The following is a 14,212-nucleotide window of genomic DNA, read 5'->3' as shown; positions in this document are numbered from 1 at the left end:
CGAACCTTGGTGTCTGAGAGATCTGTACCTGTGGTAATTGCAGCGTCAAGGGCTGAATAGACAGGATATTGTTTATATATATATATATATATATATATATATATATATATATATATATATATATATATCCAGTTTCACCAAGCTCAAATCAATTGCGCCAATGCACGCCAGTCCAAGCGAAAATTACCACTTCATTAGACTTCTTGCAGTTCAAGGATTATTTATTTAATTCATTTCCAGCATGGTAAATCGTAGCAATGGAAAAACAGCCCAACGCGTTTCAGCGATCAACTCGCCTTGTCATTTGAGATGTCATCAGTGATGTCATCAGTGATGTCACTGACCATGTCATGAATGATGTAATATGTGACATCATTAGCAGTGGATTGCGGGTCCGCGATATATAGTTAGTGCAACTAACTATATATGGAATTTCAATGGATTTGTGCAAATAAAATAAGGTTTTTTAAATGCTAATCCCTAACTATATATGGTCTATAACCTATGGTTTTTTCAGTGAATTTTCAAGGTTTTGTAAATGCAAATTCCTAACTATATATGGTCTATAACCTATGGTTTTTTCTGTGAATTTCATTGGTTTTTTAAAAGCTAATATCTATAGCTGTAAAATATATTCTTTATTAAGTGACGTATCACGTAGCCCGTGAGACGCCTCATGATGCATCGCATAACCGTGACGTATCGTCTCTGCAGCGCAAACCAAACCCAAGACGTAAGCGCGCCAAAACACGCTTAAAGATATATATATATTTTTTTAACCTTAATTAGACAAAATCCACACGTGCACATATCACAAACGTTCAAAAAACACAATATGTCGGACTCCCATTACGCTGCCGGTTAGCTGCCCGGTTAACGTACCAGGAAGCACCTTTACCGCGAAAAATCGAATTTTTTTTTTCACCCCCCAGGGAACTTTAATAGCCCCCTCATCAATCCTAGGGATTCAGGAGGGGTCTGCCTTACCCCTTTCATTCATTTACACCTCTTGTCTCTCGATCCCACAGAGAGACAAGATGGCGGCCGCTCCAGACTGTTTACAAAGATAACAGCCAATCAGCTTCTCCTCAGACTCCCGTTACACTGCCGGTAAGCTGCCCGGTTCGCGTACCAAGACGCGTCTCTACGGCGAAAAAATCGTTTTTTTTTTTTTGGGCCCAGCGTGGCTCTATAATATCCCCTCATCAATCCTAGGGGGTCAGAAGGGGTCTACCTTGCCCCTTTCCTTCATTTCCCCCTTTGTTTTGGCCTCCTCTTGTCTCTCGATCCTACCGAGAGACAAGATGGCGGCCGCTCCGAACTGTTTACAATGTTGACAGCCAATCAGCTACTCGTCAGACTCCCGTTACACTGCCGGTTAGCTTCCCGGTTAGCTGCCCGGTTCGCGTACCAAGACGCGTCTCTACGGCGAAAAAATCGGAATTTTTTTTTTGGGCCCAGCGTGGCTCTATAATATCCCCTCATCAATCCTAGGGGGTCAGAAGGGGTCTACCTTGCCCCCTTTCCTTCATTTCCTCCTTTGTTTTGGCCTCCTCTTGTCTCTCGATCCTACCGAGAGACAAGATGGCGGCCGCACCGGACTGTTTAGAATGTTGACAGACACCGGAGAGCCAATCAGCTTCGCTTCGCAAAGTTCCGATAAGCGAAAAGTACGCGAACCGGATCGCTGCCCGGAGCGCTGTTACAGATATATATCTTGATTTAAACGTTAATTTCTCAAAATCCACTGAAGCACATATATTGAGACCTAGCAAAGGCACATCGGGCTAACAGTCCCTACAATTTTGCCAAGTTTCGTGCAAATCCATTCAGCCGTTCGAGCTAAAAGTGAGTCCAACCGCCCTATGGAAAACTCAATGTTAAAAACGTGTTTTGGGACCCCCCTTTTTTCTCAGCCCCCCCTTGACGAAACCCCTCCAAATTTCCAGGAGCTGCTCAGAAACAAAATGTGCCATTTTCCTGAAAATTTCAGCCGATTCCGTCCACAAACGCCAAAGTTATTAGACATAGAATTTTCAGAAATCCCATAGGGAAAAAATCCTAACTATATATACCTACTGGCGACCGCCAGTAGGTAATATAATAGATATATAGATAATTTCAGGTATAGAGTGGAAAATGTGTTAGAGTTTGTGAGTGTTGTACATTATGTTACAATGGTAACCTTGGTTGAGGTCTACATTGTGGAGAAATAAAAGTGAAACTGAGAATAATGGTCTCCAATTAACTTCTAGTCCCTGCCGCTCATGTCTACTGAAGCTTAATTAACGGTTTACCTGGATGCCTCTGCTGAGCTTCTTTTCCAATATGTTTATTTCAATTCAGAATATTTATTTCACCACAAGAGGGCATATTTAAATTCAATATATTTACTACACCAGATGATGACAAAGCAGAGGACAAAAAAAATATTCTGTTAGGAATGTACTGAAACCAAGTTTCCATTACAGTATCTTAATGCTGGATAATAATTGGAATACTATTAGCTCACACACTCTGGCATGTAAGTCAGTAGGAGTGAGGTAGTAAAAAGTGTGTATATGCTGACTCAATTAAAGACTTTAATCAGTGTGATGACTTGCCACTACCTGCCCTCCTCCCCTCCTCCCCTCTGTGATCCATGCTACCCCTCCCCACCCCCTACCTGCCCACCTTCTGTTGTCCATGTTGGCCCCACATTCAACATAACAAAAAATGAAAGCTCTAGGACGTGGACACCTCTATCCGCCTGATAGCACTCTGTCCCCCCACGACACCTGTGTCCTCCATGTTTCCTCGCGCCTCACCACCACTCACACAAGCAAGAAAACAAGCATTTGCAATGCAATAGGTTTTGCATTTACGAGAGTTTGGGCTTTTGGCATTGTAAATAACAATGCCTTTTATTTATGTGTTGTTTTTAAAACATTTAAATAAAAAACATTGTGCTTTACAATGCCAATAGCTTCAACACTCGCAAACGTGAGACCTATTGCATTGGAAAGGCATTCTGCATCCGTGCTATACATTTTTTTCAGAAGCATTAGGAGAACATATATTTGAGAAAATAGTGCTCGAAGGCTGTAATTAAAACCTAGCAAGTAAAAACACACTTAACAGGGGGTGTCACCATGGAAGGCTATAAAAAGAGAAAAGGAGATACTAAGAATGGACTATTAATCCTTTTGATCAATGAACAGCCACAGTTTACAGTAGACAATGACGCAAGCCAATGAAAAATATGGGCGGAGAGTGGACAGAGGGGGTCCACAAGCCGTACCTGACCAGGTGTTGCCATGTTGCTACTAAGTTGTCATAAAGATTTGTGGTCAAACTGTGTGGGGGCCATAAGTTAAGGCACGCATTGGCCAAATGTATTGAAGAACATTTGGCATTCCCAGTATTCAATAAAGGGCAGGTATTAATACATATAATTCCCCTCGTGTTCCCATTGTCTTGTCGGCTCCCTGGTATACTAGCAGAAGTTATGGAGGGCAAGGCTTCACTAGGAGGGTGACTGGCTTAATGCAATGGACAAATCCAATGTTTCACATTTACTACCGTGTGAAAGTTTTCAGCTGCTGGTGCATAGTTTTATTCATATGCACAGTATTATTAATTTAAATTATCGCTGTATGCAGTAGTGCAACCACCAGGCGTTTACGCACCAAGGCATCTGGCAGCGATGAGTGTTTCCATACTGTAAGGATATAAAGTTTAAATATGACTGCCAGGTCCTGCTGGGGTGTCAGCAAATTGGCCACTTTCGGGTTTCAATCAACCTTCCTTCCTTCTGTGGTTGTTAAAATGAATATCAGTAGCGGAGTAATAAAGATCTATGATCCAGCGGCACCATGCCTACGGGAACACTTGCACTTCAAAAAACACAAGGGTCATGCTCCAACAAGCGCTATATACAGATATCTGGGGCAGGAAGTTAGGTGGGCTGGATAATTTTTACTTCTCCCTGCATTGGCACATCTTGTCAGGAGTCAAAGGTAGTGCACTTCAGCCAGGCAATATCAACACCCAGCCATTCCAAGCCGATTATTTAACGTCATCTTAGTCCTCATGTACAGCCCAGTATTGGGCCCCTGGGTTTGTCAGCGTCGTGAATTACTAAATTCGACTGAACAAGAGGCGTGACCGTGGTTTACACTAGCGGAAGTGTGGGAGTGCAAAACTCCACCTAGGGAGGTGGCTGGCTGAATTTGATGGACTAGTCCAAAAGGTTTCACAGCAACTGCACTTGGGAGAGTGTCAGTTACCTGTGCATAGTTCTCGCAGATACACCGTATCATATTAATTAAATAATCGCTTTAGTTGCGAGTGGTAAGCGTAAGATTCCCTCAATTTCAGCAACTGGTCACATTGTCCGCAATGAAGCTGGCTGGGTGAAGTCACCACAGATTAAACTGAACAGGCAACAGCTTGGCAGGAGAGGAGGAATGTTGAATTGATTGCCCACTTAGCAGTATGACTATTGCACACGAGGATGGGGGGTGATTCAAGGGACACAGGTGGTGTGACGGCAACACAAGATTGTCAGCTTATGCTGGGTAGGAGGTTCCGTATCACCAACCAGAAGGGTGCCAAGTGGCAAACCCAGAAAATATGTAAAATATGGGTGTTTCTGGCCTTACGGCGGTGTAGAGCCATTCTCAGTTAGGGGTATGCCCAGGTGAAAATTGTGTGCTGCTTAAGGTTCTAATAACCAGTGCGGTTTGTGGTATCTTTTCAAGGGGAAGAGATATGTTAGGCACATAATTGCTTACAAGATAGCACATTCAAGCGGTGTGGTTTTATTGCTAGTTGCAACAGGAGATTCCCTTATTACGCCAGCAGCTGCGCACATGGCCAGCAGTATGCAGCCTGGGAAGTCTGGGGGCGAATACCACAGATGAAACTGTAAAGGCAAAATTTCAGTATGACGAGGGATAATGGAATGTGCACAAAGACTCTTTTGCTCGAGTCACATATTCCATTGCGGAATAGTCACCAATTGGCACTGGGAACATCAGATTAGTATCATTGGTAATATACACACGACTCCGTGGTCTCGTGGGGTATGTAGTCCCAATCTGAAGTGGAGAATGCAAAAGAACTGTACATTGCACTATTTTGAGTGTGACAGGTGCAACAATTGATCCCTGCCAAAGCAATCTAAAAATGTTTTGGGTCAGATGCACAACATACAACCATTCACTCCAGCCTCATGGAAGGCAGTCTGTTAGCAGGGGTGTAGAATGGGACGTCTTGCACCAGGGTGCAGTCATTGCAGGGGCAACACAGCAGAGAGTCTGCTGTCAGATGAGGGTGCTTGCGGGCTAGGAGGCCAGGCAATGTAGCAGAACCAATGCTAAGGGCCCTCTCCCACTGGACTGTCTGAGTATGTGAGTGCAGTGGGATTTGCAATGTTACAGGTATTTTCCCACCCATACAGGGGCAGAAGGGTACATTGCAGGAATCTGTATAGAGTGGGGGGCAAGACCTATAGAGCATCAAGGGTCACAGCTGGTTAGCAGGTATGTGGGTTTCTGTGATCGAGCTTTAGTTAAGCTAGCCTGGTAGTTGGCGTAAGTTGTCACTCCATACGGTTGCTGTGTCTGCGATAGTGTGCGCTATGCAAACAGTCTTGTTCGCCATGGTTTATTAATCGCAAAGGTTTGTGCACATGTCTGATCAACCCAACAAAGTAGGTGCACTCTGTTCCCAGGGCAAGTTACGGGCTGCTTCTGTGATGCATGACATGCCTCGTCCGCATAGCCAAAGTATATAGGCTGGTTGTGGAAGCGGTCTACTTAGCAATTGTGCTGCTGTTCCATAAATTGGGGAAACGGGCATTAGGGAGCTCAAAATGCTAGAAGGGCTGCAACTACAGGTTGCAGGAGGTGGGAGCCACATCAGCTTGCAGGCTGACATAGCGATGTTTGGGAGAGAGCGCCCTCCTGAGAAGCCATCACAGTCTTGCAGGGCATGTGAGGCACTGGTATATTCCCAGAGAAGGATAACCCGCTCCATGCGCAAGTTCGCTGAGCAAGGGGCTTTGGCTTCAGCAGGCATGGGCTACGCCTGTCTTGGCACGGGGCCAAGTCTAATGAAGCAGTGGAGCATTCCCTCAAAGGGTGAATAATGCTATGCGTAAGTTCAGACCAAAGAGGTTTTGGGTTTATCAGACATGAGCTGATCCAAATGAAGGTGGGGCTATTTTGATGCTGATGAGGTTCACTTGTCACATGTTGGAATGGACCTGTGCCTCTTGGACATACAAGAGACACTGGAAAGAGCCGGTTGCAAGTGAAGAAAGTGCTGTTTGGTTGGAGGGGGGCTCTTTAGGGCGACGGGGGCCGCCTCCCTCCAGAGCTGTGGCCGAGTTACAGGGCGATCTGGAAGTAGTTTGGGTACAGAAGGAAACCTCTGCAAGAGCACAATAAGGGTGCCAGAGCCAAATCCCAGGAGCCTCAGGGTAGGTTCCTGGAACAATGACGTCGGCGCCCCGTTAGTCCTTAGGGCAGTTGTGGGCCTGAACAACTGGAGGCTTGCCTTGCTACGCTCCGCCTTGAAAGGGGCGTGAGTAATAAGGGACCAATGTGTCACGTGATCCAGTAAGGGGATCACCCCTATAAGAGTAGCGCTGATTAGGTTTCCACACTGCTTGGCTCATCAGGCTGGCAGGGCAGCATAGGTTAGTACGGCTACCTGCCCTTGGATCGCCCGTAAGATAACCCACCATAATTTGCATACTTTTGTATGGAATAAACCTGCAGCAATATTTTCTCCAAACAAAAAAGTTGTGTTGTGTATTTATTCATGCGTGCCTATTCTACTTTGGTGTGGGTGGTGTCTTGCGCCTATAATGGAACTATGCTACCGGCCCTTCGGCAATTTCCCCGAGTGCCTGCGTTACCAATCCGACCCTGCTGGCAATGCACAGCTAAACGTACACATCACTGGCCTCAGGGACGAATTGTGATTACCACATTCCATCACACTCTGACCTAATGGTACACGACTAAAGCGCAGCGACCCTACATCAGCAGTAAAAGACACGCTATACAATCAACAACTTGCTATATTAAAAGAACTTTGTCACACGACTTTAGCCACAGACAGCAGGTTGGCGACTAAACTGTTGTTTTTCTTTATTTTATTAATGCTTACCTCGTTTCTGGAATGTCCCCAAGTTCAGTCCTCTATCGTAGGGCAGCATGTTTTGTACCTTATCTTGTATCACATGGTTGCATAAAAAGGCTCAAAACACGCCCGTGGCGCCTGTCCATCCCACGCCTCAGCCCAGGGTGGTGCTGGCAGCAACTGACAACAGAGTTGGCGTGAGGTCTTCCAGCTGGGGTCAGGCGGGGATACCAAGAGGTCTGCCTGACTACGTAGCCAGACAGGTTTAAATACCTGCATGCCACATCTCTAGACAACACAGGCTCGAACCCCTGCCGACTGTAGGTTTAAACGGCCAGTCCAAGAACATGAAAACAAGCACTGGCAAATAAAATAGCTCTGGTGACTGCCAGCCTTTTGTTATGGTTTTTGTAAAACTTTTTTTTATGTTGGGGGAGCTGCCTTGCAAGAAAAAGATAAAAATAAACTGGCTAAAATCAAAAAAGCATACACTTTAATAACAGTCCCTGGCACAAAAGGGAAACACTTTTTATTGGGATATCCTTCTTGTTAAAGAGCAGAGAGCGGTCACTCACAGGAAGTTAACCCGTGGCTGCATTGCCCCATGGTGCATGCTGAGAGGGATGGAAGCAAAATGTAAACAACACAACAACAGGCCACTGGATGGAAAAGGCTGACTGAAAGCCCCTGTAAGTAACCACTTTATATATATATATATATCATGTCAGTAAAATCAAGAAGTCTTGGCTAATGCCAGACCTAAAAATACAAAACCTGCATCAATATTCAATAGCTGGCTAGGTTCCATGGCCTTGATTCCCCATGCCTGGTTCTAATTTTTTCTAATCTGGTGACAACAGCTTCTGACATTTATTAGCCATTGGAAGGCATATATACAAAACACTCAAAATCACTAAAAGAGATTCAAATAAAAGTTGAAGCTTTGGATCAGGATGGGCAAGTCAAAGTGTTGCCTCCTTGCAAACATACCAGGTATACTTGTAAAGCGGACTTTCACCTTAGGAATGTCTGGGCACCACATTACACAAGGTAATTGTGACCCAACTCATTGGTAGCCATTGTATCACCCTCTGGAGCACAACATTCTGAAAAGACCCACCAGAATTAGAAAGACCGACCTTTAACTTAATCAGAGGTCTTCAATCTCAATCTATTAGTCCATAGATCCAATAGACGCTGTGCTGATCTTATCCGTAGCTCCACCTCCTACAGTGTTGGTTCTACAACTTTAAATGGGGAAAGCTTAAATTGGTGGTTGATAAACTTGCCGTTAACTTGGGCAATCCATTCCAACCTTAGGATTAAATTCAAAGTGCTTCTTGGGGAAGATTCTTCATTTCACATTGGGAATCTTCCGGACCGTTGACCAAAATAAAGAGATAATGATTTACCTGAAGCACACACTATAGCAAGACCATAATAGAAACCTACTCTTATCGAGGAGCGGAGGGCTTCCCCCAGTTAATTGCCACCTGTTGCTTCCCCATCAAGAGGGCTAGTGCCACAAAGCGTCTGTGTGTATTGTGGACGTCTTTAATGGACCCAAGTAGAGCAACCAGTGGGGTCAGTGTTAGGGAGAGGGACGCCATGGTGTAATTATTGCATATATTTTAAGTAAACATATCAAAATATTTTTCAGAATACTGCAATAAGGGCTATTTGGCATACGCAGAGTAAAAAGTTTTATCTTAACTATCGGGGGTTGTTACAAAACCCAATTCTATTTCACAACAATGTGGCGCTTTGCTTGGTTTGGCCAGAATTGAACAATTCACAATAACACGAGTGGCATTTGACCAAACAACATATCAACAAAACACCAAAATTAGTAAATAATTTTAACATGTCCCAGTAGCACCAGATCTGACACCACAACATACCAATACTTTCTAAGGGTGCTTTTTGAACATTTCCCAACAGTAACGTAAGTAGACAGTCATGATACCCATCTCCACTCTCCATTCTCCTCGTTTAACTCCAGTTATAGTGCAATGCTCACCATTTAAAAATCCCGGCCATAAAATATGCACCGACATTAATACCCTGCCCACCAAACAGTCACACATGCATGTTGTCAAACTTACACAACAATAACCCAGAGAGGACCTAGCCAGTTCTTCTGTCAAAACAGCACAATTTGAACCTCAACAAAGTTTACCTCACGGAACTTAACATTCACCACAAAACTATCAACCAAAGTAAAATCCTCTGGCTTCTTGACTGATCAACGTCTAACCTTGAACACATGCATCAAGGAGTTGTTAAAGAGTGGCAGAGAAACTCTCCAATCAGTAAGGTAGTTATTTTTTTAAAAAAAAATATTTCTGACAGCTAAAAAGTTTTTTTCATTTGTACAATTATTAGTGTGCTCACTGAAATTTAGACCATAGAAATTCCACCTGAAGGCATGATTATTATGGCTAAAAGCTGTGTTGCATTTGGTCGCAAGACTCATAGCTGGTAATAAAGAGTTTTGAGCATTTCACCCTCATCCTGAAGGATCTCCACTAGCTTCCAACAAAAGCAAGAAACCATTTCAAACTAGCCTGCATATGCCCAACATCACTCCCACCTACCGCCATCTACAATAAACACAGGAGGACTAAAAATAAAACTACATATGAAGGTTCAATTTGAGATTAAAAGCTATGAAATTCACGTCACACAAGGCTCCATCCCACTGATTTTCAGGGGCATCCACATTGCTCTCAACACCTCAGGCATCAGAACAATATTCAACAGTTCAAAAAAACATGGAATGATTACCTGGACTCCTGAGAGGTATTTTCTTTGTAACACTATCTTTGCAACTAACCTCCCTAAAGTTGCCCAAATAACACCTGCATCTATATTAAGCTTCCCACTTGCCTCCGTCTTTTCACCTTTTGCATTAAAGTGGCAATGAGTTTTTGCATCTCATGTTTTAAGGTTTAATATTACAGAATGTAAAGAAAACAGAACATACTGCTCTATAGTTGTTACAATATAAAGAACACAGACACCCAGTAAAGCAACTCTTTATTAAAAATGCAGCATAAATAAGTACATCTCCCTTTTGTGAGACCTCAGCCCCACCTGCAATGGCTCTGGACTTCTTTACCACTACACTTAGCGGGTATTAAATTGAGAGAGACCCCATACAAGCCAAGGGAATAGGGTACTAGTACATAGTGAAAAGAAAGGGATCCCTTGGTGTAATGTTATCACACAACCAAAAAATATATGGTTGTTATTCTTTTAGCCCATATATTAGAAGTGAGAATAACTAATAGATCCGTAAATTCTAAAAAACATGTTTTATTTTCAACTTTAGACGCCTGGGATTACATAATCAAGGGATAGAGCTCTCTCCATAGACATTACAAGAGTGTGTCCTGGATAAGCCTCTTACATTATAACTCCCGGATATGTACTAAAATGACAAATAGGACTGTCTGTTATTTGTTCTCTCTCCTCTGTCTTTCTCTCGCCTATGATTAGAAGTGGTTTAGGAACCTTTTTAACATAAAATTGTGTATTTTATTGTAAAATTCTTTTTATTGAAGTGTATGCAGATGTATTGTGGAATGTAATTATTATGTACTGTTTTTAAACTGTGTAATATACACATAAATCTTTTTCTAAATTTGAAAATAAAACATGTTTTTTAGAATTTATGGATCCGTTAGTTATTCTCACTTCTAATATATGGGCTAAAAGAATAACAACCATATATTTTTTGGTTGTGTGATAGCATTACACCAAAGGATCCCTTTTTTTTCACCACTACACTGCGTCATTGTAGAGTCTGTGAGAGGACACCTGAAGAGATGAGATGTTAATTGCATAAAATAACAATTTGTGAAAAGCCATTCTGCTCATGTCAGCATCCATGATCTCAATTTCACGTCGCAATGCCACCATGTTTGTAGATGTTCTGAAGGTGTCCATTCGGTCAATTTCATCACATTACAATTGTATGATGTGTCCGATGCAGCACTTTGGGAGCCAGGCACATGTTTCTGATAGACGCCACCGTTGGTCCGACAGACTGAATATACAACACAGAGGGCCGGGACAACACAACGAGTCTGAGGCCACCCTGTTATTTATTTGTTCTGTAAAACCGCTAGCAATTTCACAATAGTCCCTTTGTAGAGTTAAGGCGTAGTTGGCAAACACACCCTCCCACTGTGAGAGACTGTGTCTGTGTGGAATTGAGGATCTTCTGTGGATGTTCCAATCCAGAAAAGCAGCACTCAATGGGGCCCAGCCCCTTTTATAGGGGGATGCAGGGTGGTAATCTCTGCAGTACCAGGATGGCAATGGACAGCCTCTGAAAAATGCTGTTTTTGGCATTTTTTTTTGAAGGTGCTACATTTGGTTCCATCCTAAGAAGTTTAGGCGATGCCCTCAGAGTTGTGCTTCCCCCACTCAATGCGACCTGTTACCGAGAGATTGCCGTTGAACCTCACCGTAGAGATTGGATTTCATTTGCTGGCCCTCACAACTTTGCACGGTATATCTTTTGGAAAAAAGTATTTTCTGCCATGTCCCTCCTATGCTATGAAAACAGTGGCATGAAGATTGAACTTATTTCTCGGAGCCACCGGGAATCGGTAAATGGTCATGAGCCCTGATAATGGGAGTCCATTTATTTAGGTTCTGACAGAATCTAGGTTTCTGTTTTTCAAATCTTTGTAATGTCGTTATATCTTTCTTTGAGCCTTCTGCAAAGGGTATGTTTGAAATGGGTCTCTAATTAGAATCTTTCAATAGGCCAGTCAATGTTTTTTTTCTAATAGACACATTATTTTCTGTTGTAAGTCAGTAGGTACATCAAGTATACAAAATGGTGATGGATAAAATTGCTTGAATTCATCTCATCCACTGGAAATTACTTGAGGCTGCATCCCCATCATTATATTTTGCACCATGCCACCTCAGTTTGGACCCAGCCATATTCAAATCAGTGTCGACCCTTCTCCAGTGGGAACCGTCCAGTCCAAACTGCCAAGCCCGGTCCCCCTGAACAGGAATACAGCATCCTGGGACCAGTTTCGCCCTAGTTAGGGCTCATCAGCCAGGTATAGCTTGGTTCCATTGGGGGCACACAGAGGACCACGTCTGGGCATACCCATCTCAAGCTATACCTGGCCTGGCAGTATGGGCAGGACTGTTTGTATTGCTATTGTGACTGGCCTGAGGGATTACCAGTGGGTGAGATTAATTCAACCATGCCACCCACCACTTGTTTTGTATAGTTTAGTCATCCTTGTTGGACAGAAACATATTCTTTGTTATTTTCAGGCCGAGAAGAGGCTCAACTGGGGTGTACTGGCCGGAATGCACACTAGCTTGAGGTTGTAAAACATGAAAAATGCTTTTAGATGATATAGGTATTGGTCAGTGCAGAAGTGAATTTTCCCCAAAACTATGAAATCTCAATTCAAATCGTCTGGATTTTATTCACAAAGAAAGTCTTCTGATTTCCACAGTGTTGCTCTAATATGAGAGGTGAACTCGTTAAAACCCCAGAACATGTTACATAGCCCTTTCTCCTGTGTTGTTCCTTAAATGTGGCACATTCTTTTAAGCCCCAGAGATCTAACTGAAAAGAAGCTTTCTGGCTGGATTTTGATCTTTTTGAATTGAAGTGGGCCCAAAATATTTTATGCACTTTTAATTACGTGAAAGGGGGGTGGCGGGGAAATCAAGAAGAACACAATGTGTTATCAGTTTAGATGAGGGTCATAAAAAAGATTAACAATTCCTAGAACCTGGTCAGCGAGGCCTTCTTTCAGAAACTGAATTGGTTTTGTAGTTAACTTTTAGTCCCTCCATTACAATTTTGTGTGTAGTGTAATCAGCAACTGGTTGGTCCATTATTAAAGGTGGACTGCTTTATCTATGGAGCTGGTCGTGTATGAGAAAACCAGATCCAGCATATATTCATCGGCCTCAGTGGTGAGAAACTCATTTGTTTAATAAACAATAGGATGAAAATGGTATACAACAATGCTCACACATACATAAATTAAGGAAAGTAGGATACAGGTGTGCTCAATGAAGACAGAAACACTATGTCATCCAACTAGTGGCAAGTACAAGGGAAAGCCTCAAATGTAGAAGTTGTCTGAAAAGTGTCCAGAGCACCACCACAAAAAGGAGTAAAAGGTCCGTCACTCTAACAGGTCCATTTAAGTAGAATTAACTGCGATGCGCAAAATGTAGGCACATAGAAGCTGATGGTTCCATTCTTTCATTCTGTATATGGCCACAGAGGCAGCCAAGACGTGTTTCGTCGCACTAGGCGACTTTTTCAAGGCTTTGGCGAACGACGCACTGTTCCTCCAAATGAAACTTATAAGAATGAATTAATCGTGGCCCCCGGGGCCCCGTGGTCTAGAATGTGAGGATCTCCGTCAAAGTTATACGGTGCAGAATCAGTCAATGCGCGAGAAAAATGGATCTTGAAATTTTACTGGAACCTTGATACGTATGGAAGAAAAATTAGCTCAATCTGGCGAGCTCTACGCGTCCTTGTTCGTATGTCCTGGTAAAATTTCAAGATACATTTGGATGAACAGTGCGTTGTACGGACCTTTTACTTCTGTTTGTGGTGGTGCTCTGGACACTATTCAGACAGAAACTCATTTGTGTAAGTCCAAGTCCTCTAGAACTTCCACCGTTCCTGTAAGTGTCTACACTGAGTCTGTTATCTCACGGGAGCATGGTTCTATTTGTTAATGCTTGGTTTGACAAGTCCAAAATATCCTCTATGAAAGATGGATTGTCATCTGGTTTGCAGTAATTTGCATGATGCTGAAGAAGTAGGGTAATTTGTGTGATGCTGAAGAAGTAGGGTATCACAAAATCCACACTGCATGGATTGCAACTGGCTTCCTGTAGCACAACGCATTTTGTTTAAATCTTTGGTGTTGGCGTTTCGTGCAATTCATGACCAAGGCCCCTTGTACCTGAGAAAGAGATTCACAAGGTACACCCCGGCACGTACCCTGAGATCTGCCACTTTGTGTAAACTGTCCCTTCCCCGTTTTAAACGTGCCAGACTTGG

This window comes from Lissotriton vulgaris, chromosome 10, assembly GCF_964263255.1.
Source record: "Lissotriton vulgaris chromosome 10, aLisVul1.2, whole genome shotgun sequence".
NCBI lineage: Eukaryota > Metazoa > Chordata > Amphibia > Caudata > Salamandridae > Lissotriton > Lissotriton vulgaris.
The sequence above is the reverse complement of the archived record's forward strand: the minus strand, read 5'-3'. Positions refer to the sequence as shown.